This window comes from Mangifera indica, chromosome 11, assembly GCF_011075055.1.
Source record: "Mangifera indica cultivar Alphonso chromosome 11, CATAS_Mindica_2.1, whole genome shotgun sequence".
NCBI classification, from domain to species: domain Eukaryota; kingdom Viridiplantae; phylum Streptophyta; class Magnoliopsida; order Sapindales; family Anacardiaceae; genus Mangifera; species Mangifera indica.
In genome coordinates this window covers 13311528-13323842 of record NC_058147.1, presented here as the reverse complement: position 1 = coordinate 13323842, position 12315 = coordinate 13311528, and the positions used below count along the sequence as shown (strand labels likewise).

Genomic DNA, 12315 nt, shown 5'->3' with positions numbered 1-12315 from the left:
TGAAGTGAAACTACTAAGACTACATTATAAATTTTGAATAGGGCTCCTTCCAAATCAGTACCCAAAACTCCTTTTAAGCTTTAGGCAAGAAGAAAACCTAGTTTAAGGCATGTTTAAATTTGGGGTTGTCCAACTAAAGTAAGGGTTTTTTAATCCTAATAAAAAGAAATTGATACTTAGGATTGTTTGGGGATATTTCATTAGTTATCCTGAACATTCCAAATGACAGATTTTATTACCCGTCTCACAATACTAGAGTAGTTGAGTCAACGACAATTAAATTTCTTAAGCTAGACTCATCAGAAGGTAGTAGCTTTCAACTATTGAAGGAATTTTAAGAAGGTTAATATAGATCGGAGCCATTGACTAATGTATCTAGTGGTACTTTACCTCTCCCGTTGAAGAGTCTAAACAACAAGATTTAGAGAATCCTTCAAAAAATGAGCCTATTTAAAATGAAGCAACTAATGATACTATTTCAGATCCTATATTAGTCTCGTTGTTTGTGTTTGATATTGTACCTAATAAGCCAACAGTTGTAATTTCAGTTAGAAGATCAACTAAATAGAGACAAGCAGCTATCTCTGATGATTATTATGTCTATCTTAGTAAGTTTGATTATGATATAAGTCAGATTGTAGATCTTGTAAATTTTAAAGAAGTCATTTCTTGCCTATAGTCAGAAAAAATGGTTTAAGGTTATGAAGGAAGAAATGTAGTCTATAAACGACAATGGTGTATAGGATCTCGTGGAGTTACTTGATAGGGTTAGACCTATTGGTTGTAAATAGGTTTTCAAGACCAAGAAAGACTTTAAGTGCATAACTGATTAATTAAACCTAGATTGGTTACTAAAGGTTTTACATGGAAAAAAGGTATAGACTTCAATGAGATGTTTTCCCTTATGTCCACTAAAGATTTATTTAGAATTATTATGGATTTTAGTGGCTTATTTGGATTTAAAGCTTCACCAAATTGATGTGAAAACAACTTTTATGAATGAAAATCTTTATGAAGAAGTCTATATGAAACAGTCAGAAGGTTTTGAAGTTGAAGGAAAATGACATTCAATATATAGGCTAAAGAAATCTATATATAGATTGAAACAAACATCTCAATAGTGGTATCTGAAGTTTGATGAGGTAATAACTTCATATCAATTTTTTGAAAACAAGTTTGATCAGTGTGTATATATCAAAATTAGTGGGAGGAGATTCATATTTCTAGTCCTTTATGTTGATGATGTTTTGTTGGCTAGCAATGATGGTAATTTGCTTCATGAGTCGAAGCAACTTTTGTTTGAGATTTTTGATATGAAAGATCTTAGAGAAGCATCTTTTATCCTCTATATTGAGATTCACCATGACAAAAATCGTAGGTTATTGAGATTATCGCAAAAAGCTTACATTGAACGAGTACTTAAGAAGTTTAATATGCACAATTATAAAGGTGGTGAGGTACCTATGGTGAAAGGAGATAAGCTTAATATTAAGTAATGTCCTTGAAATGATGTGTAAGGGCATTTATGTCTTATGTTCCTTATGCAAGTGCAATTGGAAGCTGGATGTATGCTCAAGTCTGTACTAGGCCAAACATTGCATTTATTGTGAAAGTATTTCGTCATTATCTTTCCAATCAATGTACTAGTCACTGGTTGTAGCCAAGAAAGTTATGAGGTATATACAAAGAACAAAATATTTCAAGTAGGTATACAAAAGGGCTAAGAATCTTGAAGTAATGGGGTATTCTGATTCAGACTTTAGTGATTGTATGGATGGTTATAAGTCCACTTCAGAATTCATGTTCATGCTCACTGGTAGGGTCATAGCATAGAAAAGTGCAAAACGGACCTTGATATCGTTTTCAACCATGTATATGTTTGAAAAATTTTGTTTTTCTGTCTATAAAGCAATCATACAAACAATATGGTTGAAGAATTTTATTATTGAGCATCAGGTGGTTGATTTTATGTCTAGGCCTTTAATGATTTACTATGATAATAATGAAGTTGTATTCTTTTATAAAAATAACAAAATTAACAGTAAATCAAAATATATGGAAATAAAGTATTTGACAGTCAAAGATCTAGTCAAGAAATGTGATATTGTTGTAAAATACATAAGTACAGACTCCATGTTGGTGGATCCCCTAATCAAAGGACTAAGACCTATTGTTTTTAAACATGTAGAGATATGAGTGTTCTGGAATCTTTTGATACCTAAATTAGTGGGAGGAGTCATTACTGTATTTTTTGTTGTCTTAATAAAGTTTATTGTGATTAAACATTCATACATATTTCTTGTATGATGTCTATTGATTGATACAAATATATTAAATATGTGCGCATATATTCGTACATATTGTTATATACAACATGTATCTCAAGAATAAGGATAATCTTAAGTATGACAATTGTATGAACATTTGTTTGTACATCTCTATATTATTAGTAAAATGTGCAAACTTTGTTGGAAGTTGTTGACTTTATTTAGAGTTATGAGGTTTCTCTTATTTCCTTTGAAACATAATGATTAAAGAAAAATTATAAAGAGGATTAACAGGTAATAGTATATATTTATATGATCACATTTGGATGTTATTCTTGTCATAATTAAAGGTCCATGTGGTATAATTATAATTATAGATATCTTGTGTTATTTTTGAAACACAAAGATTGTTTTAATTTATTATTGACAATTGTAATGACAAAATTGTTTTAGATTGAAGTGTTATTTCTGCATTATGTTGTATTTTTGCAAATTAGTGGCCATTTTAGAATAATTAAATGCCATTTACTTGAATTTTTTTAAGGGATTATTTTCTTAATATATATACATATAAATATAAAATTTTAATCAATGTTATCAAAGATATATATAAACCTTTAATCAATATTATCCAAGTGGGAGAATGTTGGAATAATGTATACATATATTGACTAAATTTTTATCATTTAATAAAATTAGGCGAATGTGTAGATTAGAAAGAGTTTATTTTATGAGTCTGATGTCATCATTTAGAAGCAGACTAATACACTTTATATTGCAATTGTTAAATTTGGGTTGTAAGTGTGAGTTGATAATTGGTTATTGAGTTTTTTATAGGAGAGTCTGATTAACCAATTTTATTTTTAATAAAAGAAAGACAGGTCCACTTCTCCAGTAAATAAAAAAAACACGTAACTCCTTGACACCTCACTCTGCATAACGGTTCTATAAAAAAAATAAACGTAACTTATTGATAATCAATCTTTTCTGAATTAATTTTCGCTAACTAAATGACACAAACAAGTTTATCTATATTCCTAATTTTCAAATTATGGTATTTTATAGCATGATGTGTTTAAATAGAAATTGGTAAAATAATCAAGTTTTATAACTTTGCATTTGGATGAGAAATTCTAATTTTGCTTATATTTTTCCTATTAAAAGTCTAATAAACTTTAAACTTGTATTGATGTCCTTACTCATATCATACATAAATTGTAGTGAGTTTATATTTATTGATCAATTTAAGCTCTAAATTATAATTAATGTTAACGCATATTATGAATGGAATTTATTATTTTCAAGCGAAAAAATGCTATAAAATTACTAAAATACCCAATAAATTCCGCAAGCCTTATGACTACTTTCATCTCTTTTGAGCAAAGTATTCAACTGGAGAGTGCCTTGACCCGGACCAACCAATTAAATCAAGGCATCAACTTAGTTTACACACAAATATAGAGTAATTGTGACCCAAATTAAAATTAAATAAAAAAGTGAGAAATATATAACCAAATAAATTGGAGACCAAATAGAGCATTGCGATATGGTTTCCAATAATTTAAAAAAATTGAAATATCATGTTGACATCAAAGCAGTGACAAACCCTAAATCAAGCCCATCAAATTTTCATTGGATCGATTAAATCAATCAATCTAATTTAGGTTTAAAATCACATTTTTGGGTAATTATATATTTATTTTCACGTAAAATATGAATATATTAATATAGAGTCAATATTATACTACAATTATTGGAGAAAATCAATAATTTAATACACGAAATTAAAAGATTTTTAATTATTTATTAACAATATTACGAATTAAAGTTAAACAAACCAATATTAGGCCTTCACAATTTGTGAGTTCTTTAACTTCCCTTTTCTTTTTTATTTTATTATTATTATTATTAAATAAAACCAAATTCTATATAGCCGCTTTCATGGGCTTCATTGCCACAAAAGAAGAGCCAATTTGTTAGGATATTTCACAGTAAGTATATCACATTTTCCCACTATAATTTTGCCTAAAAATATTTTCCCATCCTAAATTATATAAATAATATTTTCTTACTCAAAATTAAACTCTATTTAAAAAATAATGAATTAAAAGCAAAATAATAATTTTTAAAAAATTAAATATTAATTTTATCACATATCATTTCTAAACATTTTAAATATGATAATTTATGTTTAAAAAGTCTAAAAACTCGCAATCAATCCTAAAATCTTTTTGAACACTCAATCACGACTTTACTTCTTCAAAATTAATTATACCTCAACAATTTATATCTCTAATTTATTTTATTATGTTTAGTTTGTTAAGAGTGTAACTCTCTTTTTAAATTATCAAGAAGTACATTAAAATTTTAAAATTTTCAAAACAATTTTTTTAATTTCCAAAAATCCCTTAAAATTTATTAACATTCATAAAAGTTTAAAAATTATAGTTTTTTTTCTAAATATATATTTTTACACCTTTGACACTAGAAAAAATATCAATAGTTAATAAAATCGATGAAGTATTAAAACTTTCAAAGAAAAAGTTTAGATTCGAATTTTTGTCATATTTATAAAATTTTGATTTGAATTATTTACCTAAAAAAGTCATTGATACCAAAGAGAGAAAGAGATGGGGGAGCATGAATAAAAAGAATAAATAGATTCTTATGTAATTTTGACATTTAAAGGGTTGGTTTTACTTTTTCAAATTTAGGTTATATAATGAGTTCGAAAAATAAAAAATTGGAGTAAAATGACAATTTACACCAACAAGGGGGTGAAAAAGGTTTTAAGGCCAAACCTTATCCATATAATTTATTAATTGAACTTAGTAATTATATTATTCCCCTAGAAACTTTTTTTTTTTGGAGAAAATATCTTATCTTTTTAGAATTGGTAAAGAAAACTGCAGATTAAATAATTGAAATTGATAAAATATCAAATACAATTGTTTTTTTTTTTTTTTAAGAAAGTGCGGCTAAACATCATATTATTTTGACAATTCATGCTAGTTTTCTCATTTAATGCTACGATAGCGATCCACTGTGCAAAAGCACCTCACCGAATAAAGTGATTTAAAATATAAGACTTAATTGACAAATATAAAAGTTATGAGATTTAAAAAAGATTATATTTGAAAATTTTTTAAATATGTGATAATTTTAAAATAAGATAAAATTTACAAAATTTTTAAATATATGAATAATCTCTCCTATCTTATTTTAAATATATATGATAATTATATCCCTTGCTAATTGAACTAAACACAATAAATTAAGAATATAAATTTAATATTGCAAATTATTAAGAATAATAAGTTTTCAAAATATATAGACATAAAAATAATAATTTCAGATTATTCATTTGGTCCTAGTAAGTTTTAACTTACTAGGACGGTGACGAGAAGATTATTCATTTCGTCTCCTCTTCAGATGAAGATGAATCTATCTTTGTTTAAGCAAATAGAATAGTGACGGTGATAAATCGACAAGAGAGGAAGATTCTAGCGAAGATCAGTTATCAACCAAAATAGAGATTGTCACCAAATAAGGGAAAGAAAAGTCATAGGGGAGAAATCATCACTTTTTAAACTTTGACAGGAGGAAATTTGTTAAATTTTTAAATCTTGGGAGAGGGGGGGATGTGATAAATTTTTAGTTTTTTAATATTTTTAACTAAATAACATTTTTACTGTTAACTATAATAATGAATTTTAACAGAATGATGAGTATTTAGATTTTTCAAAGTTAACTGATGAAAATTTATCATTTCAGTAAACCTTGGGTCGGAACTAGTCCTTTGGCCTAACATAAATGCCTTTTCTGTTATTGAGTCTCACTAATGAAGGGGAAAACAAGTAGAACTGTCAATTTTCAGCACAATTTATTAACCTCATATGACACGATACGAAAAATATTAGGTTAGGGTTGATTTTTTGACACAATTTATTTCAAGTCAACCTAATATGACTCGAAATTAAATTAGATACTGTTAAAATTCACACAAAAGTAGTCGACACGACATAAATTAACAATATTGAAAAACAATATTAACAACAGTTGAAATCTTTATAAATTATATATAGTTCTATGTTTACATAAATATAATTACTCATATTATAATTTAAATATCTATTTTATTATTAAGTAGTAAAAGTTTAATTTGGTTAGTAAGATTATATATGTATTTTAAAGGTCTTATTCAAATTATAATTACATATTATATATTTATATTAAAAATTTTAAATATTTACATATTACTTGTAGTTGTATTTTTATAAAATTATAATTACTCATATTATTTTTTTATTTAAATATTTTATTTTATTATTAAGTAGTAAAAATTTAGTTTAACTAATCAAATTATTGACTTGTTTTAAAAATCGTAATATATAAATTTTTAAACTATTTGTTAATAAGATAAAATGTTATATTGCGTGTTTTATTAATAGTAAGTTGAGATAATTTAGTGGAGAAATTAAAATAATAAAAATACTTTAGATAGTAAAAATAATAAATAATTTTAGATCAATTTCAGTTAGATTGGGTCAACTTGATTATTAACAGGTTAGATTAGAATTAAAAAATTTTAACACGATTCTAAATTAAATCAGATTAAAGTTAAAAGCCTTTAATATGAAATTTGAATTGATGTAATACGAATACGTATGGATGACATGAACTGCCCGTCTAAAAGTAAGTAAATAATCATTTAGCGTTCAAAAAATAGTTTCAAAATTAGGGGATTAAAATATATTTTTTAAGCAAAGTCAAACCAAAATAGTCATTCGATATGGTTGGTTGATTGATCAGAGAATAGAACAGTGGTATTCAGATTTCTTACGGAGCACCTTGGCTTCCTTCTGCGCTTTCTCAAGATTCTCTCTAAGCTTACGAATTTCATCGTTGGACCTCATTTTAGCTTCTCGTTCCTTCTTTTCTGCCTTAATGCGGGCAACAAACTCTTCCTTCAATTGCTGCTCAAGCTTACTATTTTTACCATTAAACCTCAGAAGAACAACAATATTATCGACAAATGAAAAACATAAACTAAAAGGGCAGATGAACAGGGAAAGAAAACAGAATTCCCAACTTTAAAACCGTTGGAGGACCCTGGAATCCTACAGCCATTGTTAATCATATTAGAATATCAGAGCTTGAGCAAAACAACCCATAAAATTTCTGGAAATATAAATCATAAATTTACAATCATACTTCACCAGGGGACTACAGAGAACAAATACATGGGATCTCAAACAAATACATCCACAGTTTTCAGCATAAATTTTAATGACAACCATGATTTTCCCACCAAAAAAGATCTCATTTATATAGGCAATGCCTGTATCAGACTGAAGTCAATCAAACAAATTATGTTTCAACAAATTCTAAACTTTTGCACAAACATCTTGCCCTCCTTTTAAAAAAAAAAAAAAATTGAATCAGCCTCACTACAACCTCAAAGATATTTGTTATAATCCAATAAGAAGATTCTTGAAGCTAAAATTGCAATAATATCCTCAGAAAATAGATCAAATCGCAATATGTTACATGAGTCATTAGCGTAGAATATGTTTACATAGGATCTCACTGATTTCCAAGAACATTCCAAGGCCTTGCCATAATTTAGATTAGTGGAAATAGGAAATAATAGCCAAGTAATTACAGCATTAGTTTTATATTCGAATTGTACCTTCAGAAGAAAATGTTTTAAGTCATTCCATTTAAATTTGTCTACTTAGTTTTCATAAAGGTTGCTCATAACTTTTAATCATGCCCATATGATGAGAGACCATAATTCCTACCAATAAAATAGTAAATACAATAAAATGCTTGACAATAACGATTAGGCATACGATGCAATTCAATATGAGAAAACTACAGAAGGTACTATTACCACTTCTTAATTCATTGAAAGTCAAAAAGTAAAAGAATATCCAAAAAAAATTTAAGAATGTGCAAACATGGCTTTATAAAAGATTTTTGTTCAATCAAATGGTACATATGAAGTTTAATCTTTCTAGGGGCTTCATTCGGAAAGGCCGCAATTGTAGCTTTACTTCGTTTGCAAGTATACAATTTAGGATATCAGAGCACAAATGCACATGCTAAAATTCAAACATGGAAAAGAGATCAACAAGATTACCATCTCAGCAATTTGATTGAGCTGGTCTTCATATGATCTTTCTAATTCAGAATATCCTTTTAGGGAATTAACCTCCACTTGCTGATCATGAAGTCTCAAAGCGCCCTTCTGTTTGTCAAATGAAAACGTATCAGGACATATTTACTACAAACTGCAGGAGTAGATAAAATTGTGAACAAAGTCACCTTCGATTCAACAAATATATCATCTGTGTATGGTTGCCCACCGTTTTGAGCTATGACCCTGTTAACAAGGGAAAGAAGCTCTCCAACTTGCGTAGCTTTTTTGGTTTCATCTTTAGTCTTGTTATCAAAAAGCATTCGCCGATTTTTACAACAAAGCAAGAATATCCTGAAACAATGTTAATTATAAATGTGAAAAAAAAGCATATATTAGCCCTATTTTTTAGAATTAGTGAACATTTAAAGAATCATAAAGCTTAAAGATGTTCAGACTAGAAAACATATGACAACCAAATAAAATAGTTTAAAAACAATATCAAATGTGCTCATAACTTTTTACAAGGTAAAGCATAATACTTTTAGATAAAGCTTTCATACTGCTTGTAGAGGCAAAGCCTTAATTTGTAGCCACAGGTTGACCTTTCCCTGAGCATCAACAAGCATGAGTATTTTTTGCAGTATTTATAACAACCAATTTTAATTCTATAAATGAGAATAAGAAAAATGAGCAAAAAATAAAGCCATTTTGTTGATTGCCAGGTAAGGGCTATAAAAAATTTTTACCTATCTGAGCAAATTATTTGTGCAATTGAAGAGCTTGGTTTTAAATATTTTTCAAGTTAAAAAAGATCTTAAGAAATCACCTAAAACTTGAAAACATGTTATAATAGGGCTTTCACTCCAAAAACCTCCCTATGATAGCTTTGAATGGGTAAACATATCAAAATTAAGTTTTGAAGTGGAGATTTAGTGAATTTATAAGAGACTGTATGGAGCCTCTTATTAAAGATCCAATAACCGAAGACCCACACTAGAGCATTCACTTACACCAATAACTTTTAAGTGTATTGAACATGTTTTTATTGATCATTCAAACCTATATATAAATTAACAATAGACTATTCAATTACCCAGTTTTATGAAATCAAAACATAATTAATGTTAGCGTATATCAGAAATTTCTTACACATAGACCTTTATGAAATAAACAAAATGCTAACAAATCAGACTTAAGTTCAAAAAGAAACCTTTACAGGATCAGGACAATCGTGACCCAAATATTCTTCTAATGTTTTCCCATCATATTCAAGTTCATCCCCACCGGTGAAGACCACAATCATGTAGTCTATAATTTTGCTTCCAAACAAAGTCTGTAAGCTGTGTAAGGCAGAAAGTTCTTCATGTGAAAAACGAGTTTTCACTGAGAAAACTACAATGACAGCATGGATACCATCCTTGGCCAGCTTAATACATTTGACAATTTCTTTCCCAATAAATTTAGATTCATCAGAAGAAACAAAGAGCCCTGCAACGACTCACGACATTAGTTTATTAGATGAATTAATTTCAAATGCAAGATGAAAGTAGTAAATTGTACAATCAAATCCAGGTTAACATACCAGGAGTATCAATAACATTAATGATCTGGCCATCTTTCAGTTAACTTCTGTGCAACTCACATGTACTAGTAACACCAGATGAACTAGCCCCAAACTTAAAAGCCCTTCTTCCAAGAATGCTATTCCCGGTGGCACTTTTTCCATTGCCAGTACGCCCAACTAAAACCACAGTCCATTCTCCACTGGATAGGGAAGGGAGCTCCCAATCACCATCTATTATACGATCTACTGCACTTCCACTCATTCTGTAAAGGATAAATTATTTCACCTGCAACTCAAAAACATCAAAACACTTCCGATCAATCTATAAACCAAGATTTTGTTCTAGCCGCAGTCCAACTTTCCACCAAAATTCACTATTCCAACCACCTTCCTATCTGTAACTTGATATACAAACTAAATATAAAACCCAAACTAGTATTCCACAACACGACTCATCCTCAACAATTACATTAAATCTAACCTTATCCGTCCATTGCATGCTTCATTAGTGATCAGTTTGTTTACAAAAAATTGTAAAATAAAGGTATAAAAACAACATTCAAATACAGTCCTAGTTCTGGATCCTCACAAACCTAGAGTACAGGTACAGTATCAATGCTGGGAAATTTTCCCGGTACAGTAAAACGATCATAAATGTATTTGAACAGCAAGAATAACAAAATTAGAATCACGATTACTCCAGATATTTAATTTCCGTGAATGAAACAAATCATTATTAAAGTACATACACGTTTGCTGTCAACAATTAATTGATATTAACGAGTCAACTCAACTGGAGAAGCATAACTCAAAAAAATTACAGCCTGTCCAAAATCGAAATCAACATGAAATAGCAAAGCAAGTCATCGAGGATTAAATCATTTTCAAAAATAAATAAGTAAAATAAAATAAAATGATCTGCGAGATTACTTACTTGAGAAGAGGAACAGCGAGAGGGAGAGGAACTGGGAGAAGATGAAGAGTTTGTAAGAGAGACTCGGAAATTTAAGTCATAAATAGAAAAGGGCGGGACTCTTCGTTTTCCGTTTTTATTAAAAAATATTTAAATATTTTATGGGATTTTCTATTTCAGATAATTTTTTATAGATTGAGAAATTTCATAGATTCCCCTACAATTTAGCTAATGACAAAGCATGGCACTTTTACAAATATCATAAAAATTACCCTCAAAGCTAGGGCTGGATTCGAGCCGAACCGAGCTCAAGCTCGGCTCAACTTAAGAATAATATAGCTCGAGCTCAAGCTCGGGCTCGTCAAGCTCAAGCTCAAGCTCAAGCTCGGGCTCGTCGAGCTCATAATGCTTGAGCTTGAACTCGGCTCGAGTTCTGCTCGGCTTGCTTCGAATTTGAATATTTGTTATTAAAACGATGTCGTTTTAATACATATTAGTCAAAACAATATTATTTTGTATCCAAAATTTTAATTTATAAACTTTGACAATTAAGCTTGAGCTCGGCTCGAGCTCGAAAACATTGGCTTGAGCTCAAGCTGGCTTAGGGCCAGCTCGTTTTGAGTTCGTTCTAGCCGAGCTCGAGCTCGGCTCGAATCCAAGCCTACCTCAAACTTTAACATCGCGTAAGTCTACTAGTTTAAAATTTAATATTTATACAAATTTACTAACTTACCCTTGCTTAGTTCAATAAAAGATGTCGGATTTAATGGCTAAAGCACTCTTGGACGTTTCCGCTTCTATAGTGATTAATAGAGTTAAAAGAAAAACTTAAAGGGTTTAAAGGTGTGTACTAGTAAAATATAGAAAGTAAAAAATAATAAAATCTATAAGTCAAACAAAATTTTTAGAATTTTATTAATATTTTACATATAGTATAGTAAAAAAAAAAGGTCAAAGGATTATTTTTCACCCAAGTTTTAGTTTAATCTCAAAAACATATTTATGGTAGTTCAAAATCTCAAACACCAACCCATAGACTAACTTCTGTTAGAATTTATATTAAATATAAGGATAAAATTGTTATTTTACCATTAAACCTTAAAACCTTAAAAATTTATATTACTTTCCCCGCTTAGTTTATAAAACTAACAGTTTCCCCATGATTAAACTTTGAAAAGTTGTATTTCCTTACTAAGGTTTCAAATTTTCAAATGATCTATTGAAATCTGGCCTCGGAGAAAAGAAGTGTTGTCGCCGAAATGTCTTTTCACATTAAAAGCATTTAGGGCCAAAGATCTATACTCAATTTGTGGGGATCAACCAACGAATCATCAATCAACTTCCAGATGACTAACAATTCATCCTTATCTGGGAGATAAGAGGGAGAAGATTGGCCAACTCTAATCGTCGGTGAAGCAATAAGGGA

The 12315-nt window shown here is 29.0% G+C and overlaps 1 pseudogene; it reads right to left on the bottom strand.

Annotated features, from left to right (window-relative positions):
• The window catches only part of LOC123229985, a 28511-nt pseudogene extending 18273 nt beyond the window's left edge, over nucleotides 1-10238 (bottom strand).
• Between the last annotated feature and the right edge of the window lie 2077 nt (nucleotides 10239-12315).